A 12,420-nucleotide genomic window follows, 5' to 3' on the forward strand; every position below is an offset into this window, starting at 1 on the left:
AGATTAGAGAACATTCATACAGTTGGACATAATATCTAGTACAAAGGGGGAGTAGTCATATTAAGAAAAGATAAATCTACAATCTCTTTTGGTCAGTTTGTGTTGACAGTGTTTGTTGGAACTTGATTTTCCTTTTTGGTTATAGATTTGCTTGATCCAAGCATCAGTTAGGATCAAAGGAATTGCATATCTTTCTTAAGAAAAAGTAATTAGTTAAGAGAGATTATCATCACAAGGGATAGATCACTATTTTAGTTACTTTACATTGTTTTGGCACATTTTGCTATTGATATCAAAGGGGAAGAGATTCATATGGAAAACCTTCAACTGGGAAGACATGTCTATGAGAAGTTGGGAAGTTGTATATGTTGAGGATATTTAGAAAGTTGTATGGAAGAATTTTGGATTGACTATTTTTCACCATATGTTTATGTCAATGCCAAAAGGGGAGATTGTTGAGATTAGAGGAGATTATTAGCAATGTGGGAGACTATTGAGAAGATATACATGTTGTATTGATGACATGTCTTGTCACTGATGTCAACATATGTTTGTAGTTGCAAATAGACTTAGATGTTGCATTTTGCAGGATATTGATTACTACCTGATACAAATAGCATTCAATAGTCCTAAGCGTGCGAGTGTGAATTCATGTTTTAGAGTGAGTGTTGCCCTTATGGCTATGGTCATAGTATTTTATGTGTTGTATTGGATGAGTTGTAGTTGATTTAGTAAAGTTTGGTTCCAAGCTAGTGGACAGGAAATTATGTCAAATGCACGTGCAATATTTTGGATGTAACTTATTGGAGACATGTATTTGATATTTATGAGCTTAGAATATGTTAGAAGACTATTGTGTGTGTATGTTCAGATTTGTGGATCATTTAGTTGATGTTAGAGTGGTCACTAGCATGTGTTTTATTATCCTAGCAACCAATTGGATGGTGTAGGATGTTGATCTTTATTGATAAGAATCTTTATTGATCCTAGCATATGGATTAATAAATGTAATGGTTGAATATTTTTCTTTGAAGGCATGCATGCCTTAATATGGTTCTATCTATTTAATTATGCATTGGGAAAGTCCTAACAAGATGACCTAATTACTTGTTTGCAAGGGGTATAAAACAAAGTATTTTATTTCATTTGTAACATGTGGAATGGTATGGGATGATTATGTATGTGAGCCTTGGTGTTGGAGTATTAGAGATGAGACGAAAGATTGTCATATGCTTTGAAAAAAGGTATGAGTGGAATTTTTCATTCCTAGCAGATTTGAAAGGAACTATTTTGGCAATTGATTTGTTTTCAGTCATTTTTGACTTATTCAATTTGTAGATCTAGAAGGTGGCTTTAACCTTCACCTCTAAGACAGTAGGTCTTATCCTTTGGGAAATGATTCTTTTGTTCTCATCAACTCCTAATAGGGCCATATTTAGAGTTTATATATGAGTACAAGAACAACTAGTGGGTATCATCCCCCATCAAGGTTTTCCTCAACAACAAAAATGATTATGTTATGGTGTTGATTTTCTTGTTATAGTACTATCTTGTTAGTTAGTGATTGTCATGCCCAAAAATATAAGGGTAAAAACACACAACAATTTTTTTTTTAAAAAAAATTAAGAACAATGATTAAATAAGATAACATGGTCGAAAAGGTTTAGATGTTTAACTACAATGGAGTTAATTGTCGAAGGGGGTTTAAGATTCAGATAACCATAGGTACAATGAAGCTAGATGCGAGATCACCATTGACAATTAACAAGGTTAAGACTTAGTTTGCACATTACATCAAAGAGATTATTTGAGTGAACTGAAAGTCTCTTAGTAAATCCATTAATGAAAGTAAATGACTAATCTATTTAATTAAAGTCATAATCCATGAATTTATTTTAATGATACAATTTAATTACGAGTAATATACCACTAACCCTAAAGATGATCTAATTAGCTAGACCTTTCATTAACTTGATAACTTGATCGATATTACCAAAGAATTCATTTAACGTTAAGAAGATTTGAAACTCTAGAAGGTCAATTAAATTTAACTATTTAACACATACTAACCACGTTTAAAACTTGAATCCAAAACCTAATCTACTTATTAACTTATCATTTACAATTGAAATAGATGTCTAGAATAAATTCAATAATCTATAATTTAATCTAAGCTTCATTTGAAACTATCATAAATTTAAATCCACATTAATAAAGTCCATGTTAAAGTCAAACTGACAACGCTCACAATAGTATAAAACTAATTAATAGAACATTAAAATTAAAATTTATTTAATACTCTAACCTCTAAAACACTATTTAATATTAACATCGTTACTAACATAAAATACTATATTACTTCCTAGTATTGTTAAAGACTACTAATCTAATAACCATTTAAGGCTAATCTTATTTAAAACTATTAATAAAATTATCTAAAATTAATAAAGAACAAGCAATAATTAAGATACTATAACAATTAAATTAGCTTATAATCAAGTTCCTAGAATGCTAATACTAAGTAAAAGCGACCTTAAAATAATAACAAATCCTATTCTATCCTAATAAAATTATTCTACTTTCTAATAACACAAAGTATCTACTAACCCAAATACTAAATTTATGTGAATCTAAACTAAAACTAACAATAAAATTTAACTTAACAAAATATCCCTACTGCTAACCTACCCCACCTACTAACACATACTACATTACAATATAATACCACTCTTATCTACAATTAACATAAATCTAATTTCTAACTAACATTATTAAACTACACATACTAACTAATATGTATAACTATACTAACAAAAGAATATTACTAAACTACCAACCTAATATCTACTAACTAGCAACTACCACCACATAACATAAACAAATTTAAAAAAAGAACAAATGACAATTATTATACTAAATTACCCCCCCCCCCACATCTCCTATCCTAAAACCTACACCTACCCTCCCTACTCCTTAGGCCAAGTGGGCTTGTTCTACCTATGTGGCCCCCCTTGTGCTGCCCAAGGTCTGTGCACGGCATACCTGTCCCCCTCACCTTGCGTGAGTGAAGGCTAGGGTCAGCGCAAAACATTTGATGGGAGGGCACTTTAAGGTATGCACAGACTTAGTTTCCTTTAAACATTTATATATATATGATATCAACTTCCCTTGTTCCCCACGTTTGACATGACGAGGGTACCATGAGTGTCCAGTACGAGCATATGGCAGGTGGTGGTGGAGTCTATGCTTGGCCTTCCAAAGTGAAGGTGAAAGGGTATGATCTTAATTATGTTTTGATTTAAAAAAAAAGGATTGTCATGAAGTCTTAAGTACCTTGCCTTGCTTATCTCATGGACTTTAATGTCAGAGCATTTAACCAATGGTTGCGCCCATACTTGGCAGGTAATTGGGATTGCCCACGCCTAGTGTTTTAAATGAGAAAGCTTAAACAAGTTAGGAATGGGGTAGAATAGTTATTGCAAAAAGTTAATTTGGTGAAAATTAGATATAAGCTTAGCTAGGGTACTTGTTACAAGGCACTTATTTCATTTTGCCAATTAAGTGATTGTGTTTGTTTGAATGAAACAATGATATATATATATATATATATATATATATATATATATATAGGGGGAATATTCTCTGTAACATGGGGAAATTAAATTTTTCCCCATACATTTTCTAGAGAGGTCTTTTTAAACCTGGAGATGCATATTTTTGAAAGTCCATTTCCTAAGTGTTGATGTGTATGTACATTTTCTTTTTAATACTTAAGAGAGAATTTCAACCCAATGTCAGCATAGATTTTCCTATGAACAATAAACTAATACAAGGAATTGAATAGTGTTATTTCTTTCTCTTCTATTACCATTCATAGATAATCAATCATCCTACAACAATGTGTATGTTCCCTTTTATTCAGAGTTCAAAGTGATGCATAATTTTTAATCGAATTTGATTGTGTCAATTACGAGATCTAACAAGGAGAGAGATAACTATGTGATCACAATGTAGGAATTTTATTTCTTCTTAATGCTTAAACATCAAGTTGGAAACCTCAACATATCAAATAGCTTCTCATTGACATAATTGAAAACTTGAACATTCATAATTTAAAGACATTATCTATCATTCTATTTTCTCACATACATATGCATAATTTGAAATTTCATAAGAGCAATACAAGGAGTTTTTCATAATCTCTTCTTTTTTTCCTCTATTATTCATCCTAGTTCAAGGCTCCATCGGGAAAGAACCAGTAAGAAAACTTGATGCCATTGCCAATACATCCAAAATTCAAAAACATTTTACATAATATTACAATTCAAAAGAAATATCTTCAAAATCCTTCACAAGTACTCTCTTCCAATACCTTCAAAACTTCAACGAAACACAAGAAGAAGACAAGAGCTGACCCGAGTGAATCTTCACAACATCAAGAACAATTCAAGCATGCACCCTAACCTAATTTTACACAATAGATCCAAACATAGAAATTGACTAGGGGGAGGTGGATTTTTCCAATGGGAGACGTCAATCACCATGCCATGACATAGCCCTTTCGAGGCTAAAACTTCAAGAACTTATGTTCTTCTACAAGGCCTTTTCGAGGCTAATACCACAAGGATTTTCACTCCTTTCCATATTCAAGAATTCACAATATCAAACAAGGCATGTGATGACAAGTAGGGGCCCATACACCCTACCCTCTTTCCCTCCTCTCACCATGAGAGGAGACTCTACACCATTGAGAAGGTCCAACTAAGGCCCTATCCCCGTACATGGCCACTTCTTCCCTATCCAAAGGTGAGTAATGCCAAAACAATCCCCATGCAATCCCCTCAAAAACAAATCATCAAGACAAGCATAAGATTGCATCAAGAACAAACAAAAATCCCTCCAAATCCATCCCAACACACAAGCAAGCAAAAACAAGAACAACACAATACTTTATGCAAGATTCAAGCATGAAAAAAATATGAAGAACAAAACCAAAAGAGTGAAGAACTCCTACCTTCACAAAATGTTATGGCAAAAATGGTAAGTTGAGAAGAGCTTTTCCCTTTTCTTCCTTCAATCTTCAAACTTTCTCTAAACTAGAGATTGGGTAAACCCCCCAAAACTACTCCAGAATGCCTCTAAGTATCATCCCTTCACTCAACTAGGCTTCAAGTAACTCAAGATGGAGTTTTGAGTACAACTCAAGTAGATGACAATCCATTTTTGCAATCCATCAAAAATAGGGCTTTTGAGTGATCCTAAAAGTCAAACTAAGAGGCTAAGGGGGTGGAAAGTACTCCCCACCCATAACCTTACCTCTAGGGCACTTAAATTTAATGATTTTAAGCCTTAAAGACTTAATAGGAACAAATAAAAGTTAGGAGGATAATAAAATCAAATAATAACCTTTTAAAGATAGACAATGCAAGGATAACACATTTAAACAAGGGGGTTTAATTCTGTCTTTCCTTTAGGTTTCCCGGCTACATGTCTTGCACACTCATTGCACACATCAGTAGGTTCAAGAAATCACATGCATTATGTAATTTACATATCAGAAAAATCATATTAATTAAAACATCCATTTTTCTAATGATCAATTATTTATCTAATTCTACTCATATTCCCGACCATTAGAATTGCATAATCAAAGTGTTAGTTTTGCATTCATTTACATTATCATCATACATGTTCATAAAGCATTAAATGAGGAAATCAAATATCTAAAAGTAAAGCATCACACATCATAAATATCATAATAATGTTCAGTGCATCAAATAATGTTCTAACGTATTGAGTCATGAGTATCAAAATAATAATGTATCATCAATGCTAGGATGGGTCGGGGCGAGGCCTCACAGTGATCAATTTCATAAGTTTGTACTCCATAATTAGTATCCACAACTTATTCACACCCCTCCCCCCCACTCTAACTGTGATGTGCATGCTTTGGTTATTAATAGGATAATCTTTAATTAGGTAACATCTGACACTTTAAAGTTGCCACTTTTGGGTCCTTCAACACTTAACAATTTTTGCATGAAGCTTCATTTTTACCCAAAAGCAAAAAGCATATTTTATTTTGTCAACTCACATATGAAGACAACCAAATATGATCCATAATTTAGGCTCATAAGTGTGTGGAGTTATCTAGCTATAGTAGCTATTGTCACACTTCCTTTAGACAATAGTGAAACTATTGACTTACACTTACAAGATAATTACCCCATATTTCCAAGCTAAAAGGGAGCCACCTGATTGGCAACTAGATTAGAGAGTGAATACACTCTTACTCTTTTAAAGTGTGGTTTTCTAAATAATTGGGAATCCACTCCAGGATATTTAGGATTTTTCCTAGAAGAGTTTGATACTACCAACTATGATTCGAGCGATGATAAACGACATTAAGAATGACTAAAGTATTAAATTTCCATATTCATCATCTATTTTGCTTCACCTAACTTCAGGCAATGAAGAATGGCCTAGAGCTTGGCCTCATTACTAGTTTTAAAATCCAAAGGTACAAAATAATTTTAAAAATGTCTGGACTTGCAAATCCTACAACTACAAATGGGTCTAGATTCCTCAGTAGGTCATCAAAATTTAATTTTAGTCAACTTGGTTAAGGGAACTTCCAAGTTACAAGAGCAAAGAACGAGATTCAACTCTTTCAAACCCATTAATCCCATTAATGGGGATAATTAGTATATTTCACCACTAGAATATAAGTTTTTTCTTTTAAATATTAGAATATTTCCTGACCCCAATATAACTACCACCTTTTCCACCTCCAATAGGGATGTCACATAGTTGTTTGTTATACAACATATGTCATTACATACTAATTGCAACCTTTAATAATAGTTTGTCTTTTATGAGGCACTTACAACAATGTTATATTGCAAGTTTTTCCTTGGAGATTTCAATTTACCTCAAATTTGTTTATTAGTGCATTGCCCTTCCTACGCACCCCCCTCCATTGTCATTTCATTATCGTCCCCAAATTTATAGACTTTGTCCCTCATCCTTGAAACCTATCCTTTAAGAAAATCCATGGAATATAGGAAATGACTTATGTAACAAAAGAAAAAAAACTATCAAGTTAGTAGCTTTGCATCACAATGATTTTTTTTGAAAAAAATTGGTAAATGACCAAAGCCTACATTAATTATTGTTATTTATTTTAATCAATTATTTTTATGTGTTAAGCGAATTTGAACCCAAGACCTCCCACATCTCCCACATGAGAGGCTCACAAGTACCGTTGTATTGTAGGCTCTTGCCTCACAAGGGAGATCTATTACTAAGAGACGTTCAAGGAAAATTTTACTATCAACCTATTTTTGGTGACAATGAATCAAAATGCATAATTTATAAATATCTCCAAGTTACTGTCACTCTCCCAAACTCTTCTTCTTTTTGTTCTCTATCCTTGTAGCTCCCTCTTAATCTTTCAAATATTGCTAATGTTAGTCTAATTTAGAGGAGTTGTGATCATAGAGAAAAATCGAAGAGGAGCTTGGGAGAGTGAGTGATGATTTGGAGAAATGTATAAATTACTCATTTTGATTTAAATGTCTCTCAAAATAAGTTAGATACTAAAATTTGCCTTGGATATCTCTTGTGAAGCTGCTAACTTGATCAAAAAAACTTTTGAATAAGTTACTTTCTATAGTTCGGTACAATTTGTTGAGGTATGGGTTTCAAGGAAGAGAGACAAAGTGTATAAACTCAGGGACAACAAGGGAATGATAGTGGAGCAATGGGGGTGGCTTGGAGGGGTAAGGCAATAATATACAAATTGAGGTAAAATTGGAATCTTCAAGAAAAAATCTGCAATATAAAATCTTTGTGAGTGCCCCATGAAAGGGAAATATTTTTACAAAAATTAATGCTTGAAATTGGAATGTAACATGGCATGCTCTCTACAGAAAGAAACCTTGTGAGATCTCTGTTCAAGGTGGAAAAGGTGGTGGTTATGTGGGGAAGATGTTTTCCCCAAGTCCCCAAGTCTTGTAAATGTTTCCCTGGATGAGATGTAGGTTTGTTTGGAGGGATACATCTACATGGACCACCTATTTCTTAATATGTACTCCTTTGACACATGATTTAGGATGAAGTCTACAAAGTATAGCTCGTGTCAGTAAACTACCACAAAGAAAAGTATGGTATAGACATAAACCCAAAATGTACATATTTATTTGACTAAAAGTTTCAATTATATAGATTGAGTTTCAAAATTTTCTGTTTTCTCTATTTTTCTAGTCACCTCATGCAAATCACATCAATGTAATAACAAGAACTTGCTCCTCAAATGTACAAAGAAAGTCAAAGAGGCATTGTACTGTACCATATTAAACACATCAAAAAAAAGATGAAGAGAATATCTAAGACAAGTGGAAATTGAGCATAATTTTTGGTATGTTTGTCACATATATTCAGTGTCCATAAAAAAACAAAATAATCATTTGAGGCCAAGTTTCTTCGTTCACACACTAATTCAAGTAAAGCGATCATCTATCACAAATTTCTATTCACATTGAGCTTGCAAATACACTAGATAGAACATTCATGTCTAAATACTTTTTCATACCATTCTATATCACATTTTCCAATTGTTAACTCTTTCTTTATCATCTTTAAAATGCAACAGTCATTTCAATTGTCTTCAAGCATAAAACTTGAAATAAAGAATTTAATATAGATTATTACAAAAGGAAGATGTGTTGAATCTTCACTGAAACAATCCTAACATGCAACTTACAGACTTTGACTAGATGGAATTTGATATGGTTGTTAAGTATTAATTTTTCTTTATATTCAATATTGACTTGCTATGAATACAAAAGCATTAACCTAGAAACAATAAATTAACAACACAAACTAGATACAAATTAGTGAGAAATTTTTTTTTTAAAAAAAAACTAAACAAATGACAAAAGACAAATATGCATGGTATGCATGGTAAACCTTGGCAATGCATCAAGAAATCATCTACATGGAAAGTATTGGTAACCTTAATGCATAGAGAAAAATAACTGCATCTATAGACTTTAGAATTTTTGCAACATTTCTCTTAGAATATTATGTTATGCCTTCTATGAGAAGATAGACTTATAACCTCTTGAAGATTATAATTTACAAAAAAAAAAACTCTTACAAGAACAAAAAAAGGATTTATTCCTTCAAAGGACTTGTGAATTTCCTTTTGAAAGTGTAAAGTTATTTTATTCTATAATAAGAGAGATTGTTTTCACAATCTTGTTTTATATGTTTTTTTCTTGTTATCACAATCTGACAATCTTCACATTGACAAAAAATTATCTAATATTTGCCCAAGCCCATGCATCACAATTTTCACATACCAAGAGAAGCCACACTCAACTTCATCTTCTCCACCAACATTGATTTAGTAAACATATTTGCACAATCCTTAGGTGTATGAACTTTTTCAAGGGTTACTCCACCTCCATCAATAATTTGTCTTACAAAATGGTACTAAATTTTAACATGCTTAGGTCTACTATGATAAGAATTCAAATGGATAACACTTTGACTATCACAAAATTCAATCACATTGTCTTGCACTTTTCTAAACTCACCCAAACGGCCCTTCAACAAAATTGCTATTTTACATTTATGTGAGACATCATATTCTACCTTGATTGTGGACAAACCAACAATTTTTTGAAGCTTTAATATCCGACTAATTGCTCCATCTACAAGAGTAAAGACATAACCTAATGTAGATCTTCTTTTATCAAAGCACCCATTTCAATGCTTTGCAATGTTCTTTACCCAGATTTTCCATGTATCTACCAACAACACCATCAACATGTGAAATATCTAGTCTTGTACATACCATCATATACATTAAACTTCCTACTACATTTGCACACGATACACGAACATATAGCTATTTTCTTCCTTAGTACTAGGACATAAACGTGAGAAAAACTTAAAATCGGAAGCCAAAGGGATGTTAACAAGTTTCACATTTTGCATATCAAATCTATGAGGATCTTCTCCACGCATTTCTCCTATGATAAGAAAAGCTCACCATGTTCCTTGTCTTTGTGCATTTCTATACCCAAATTGTGTTTTGTTGTTCTTAAATCCTTTATATTAGAAGTCCTAAACAATTTAGAACTTATTAATTTCAAACATGATTTTACTTGCTACAAGCACATCATTAACATAAGGAGGTACTAAGTAAGTCAAGCAACAATGATTTCTAAAGAAAAATATGAATCTACTTATTTGTGGCATCAACGACTGGGTCATATGAGTGTGAAATGGTTGAAGGTACTAGTAAATGGTAAGTTACTTCCAAACTTTTAATCTTTAGATTTGAATTTTTGTAAGCGTTGTGTTTTTGGGAAGAAATGTAGACATAAGTTTAAATTTGGTAGTCATACAAGCAAAGTTCTTCTAAACTATTTTCATTTAGATGTTTGGGGTTCATCCCCTATAGTTTCTTTTTGAGGAGTGTTATATTTAGTGACTTTTATAGATGACTACTACTTAAAGATGAAGCCAAAGGGATATTAACAAGTTTTTGATTTTGCATACTGAGTATTATGAGGGTCTTCCCCACATATGTCTCTTTTGATAACCAAAGCTTACCATGTTCCCTGTCTCTGTGTACTTAAATATCCAAAATTCATTTTGTTGCTCCTATATCCTAGTTCATATCAACAATCATACTCAATTGAGCCTTTAACTTATTAGTTTCAACCATGCTTTTACTTTCTACAAGAATATCATAAACATATAATACTAAGATAACGAATAAGTCATTTTCCAAACTTTCAAAATATACATTATAGTCATACTCACTTCTTACAAAGTCTTGACTCACTATGAAGGAATCAAACTTCTTGTATTATTGCTTGGGTGATTCCTTCAAGCTATACAATATCTACTTGAGTTTTCAAACAAAATTCCTATTCCATATATATCTCCTCATCCAAATCTCCATGTACAAATATTATATTAATATCTAGTTTCTCTTACTCAAGATCAAGTAAAACAACTAATGCTAACAAGCCAAATAGAAACAAGCTTAACAACTAGTGAAAAAACCTCACCAAAATTAATACCTTCCTTTTGAGAATAGCCTTTTTCTACCAACTTTTCTTTGCATCTTTCAAAGTTATCATCAACACCCTTCTTTAGTCCGTAGACCTACTTGCAGCCAACAACTTTCCTACCTTCTGAAAATCCTACCAAGTCTCACATCTTATTGTTCTCTTAGGCATTTATTTCTTCTTTCATTGTTGTTTTCCATTTAGCATTATTCACTTCTTGATAACAACTTGACTCCCCATCACTAGAAATCAAAGCAACAGATAAAACAAAATCATAATAGATTTTAGGAGGATTATTGACTCGTGTAGATATCCTTAGAGATGGTTGTGGTATTTCCATTGTTTCTTGTATGTTTACTAAATGCACACCTTTCAGAGGACTTTCTTGTTCTTTTTCTTTTGTAGAAGGATGAGTTTCCAACTAAACTTGTTGGTATTATGGTACTTGAAGCTATTCCAATTCATTTCTTACAATGTCAAACTTTTTTAGAAATGATTCATCAAATACTACATCTCTACTAATGATGACTTTGTGGGTAGTAGGATCTGACAATCTATATCCCCTAACTCCATCACCATAACCAACAAAGGAGTATTTCTTGGATTTGGGGTCTAATTTGGAGTATTGATTCTTAGAAACAAGAGCATAAGCATGACAACCTAGAAAATTCATATTAATAAATGACATGTATTACCTGTTCATACATCTTCAGGAATCTTATAATCCACTGCAATTGATGGTGACCAATATACCAAATAACATGTTGTATTAATTGCTTCTGCCCACAACTCTTGTTACAATTTGGCATTATTGAGCATGCTTCTTGCTCTCCTTGTAATATTCATGTTTTTAGAAACACATCTTGTTGAGGAATGTAAATTGTGGTTTTATGCCTTAAGATCTCAGCTTCTTTGCAATAATTTTCAAACTAAAGATGTGAACTTCTTTCCATTATTTGTTCTCAAACACTTGTTTCATTTGTCAAAACTCTTTTCAACTAAAACTCTAAATTGCTCAAATAGACCAAATACACTAGCTTTACTTTTAATTAAAAAAGACTCATACCTTTCTAGAGTAGTCATCTATACATGTCCCAAAATATGATGCCCCTCCAAAAGAAACTATAGTGGATGCATCTCAAACATCTCAGTGGACATAATCTAGAACACTTAGCTTGTATAACTACCAAATTTAAACTTTTGTCTACATTGCTTCCCAAGGTCATAATGCTATCTGAAATTCAAATTAATTTTTTTAAAGTTTGGATGTAGCTTACGATTTACAAGTACCTTCAGCCCTTTCACATTCATATGACCCAGTTGTTGCTTC

The sequence above is a fragment of the Cupressus sempervirens genome, chromosome 11 (genome assembly GCF_028749045.1).
Source record: "Cupressus sempervirens isolate cs-2001-9-10 chromosome 11, ASM2874904v1, whole genome shotgun sequence".
In the NCBI taxonomy this organism is placed as follows: Eukaryota; Viridiplantae; Streptophyta; class Pinopsida; order Cupressales; family Cupressaceae; genus Cupressus; species Cupressus sempervirens.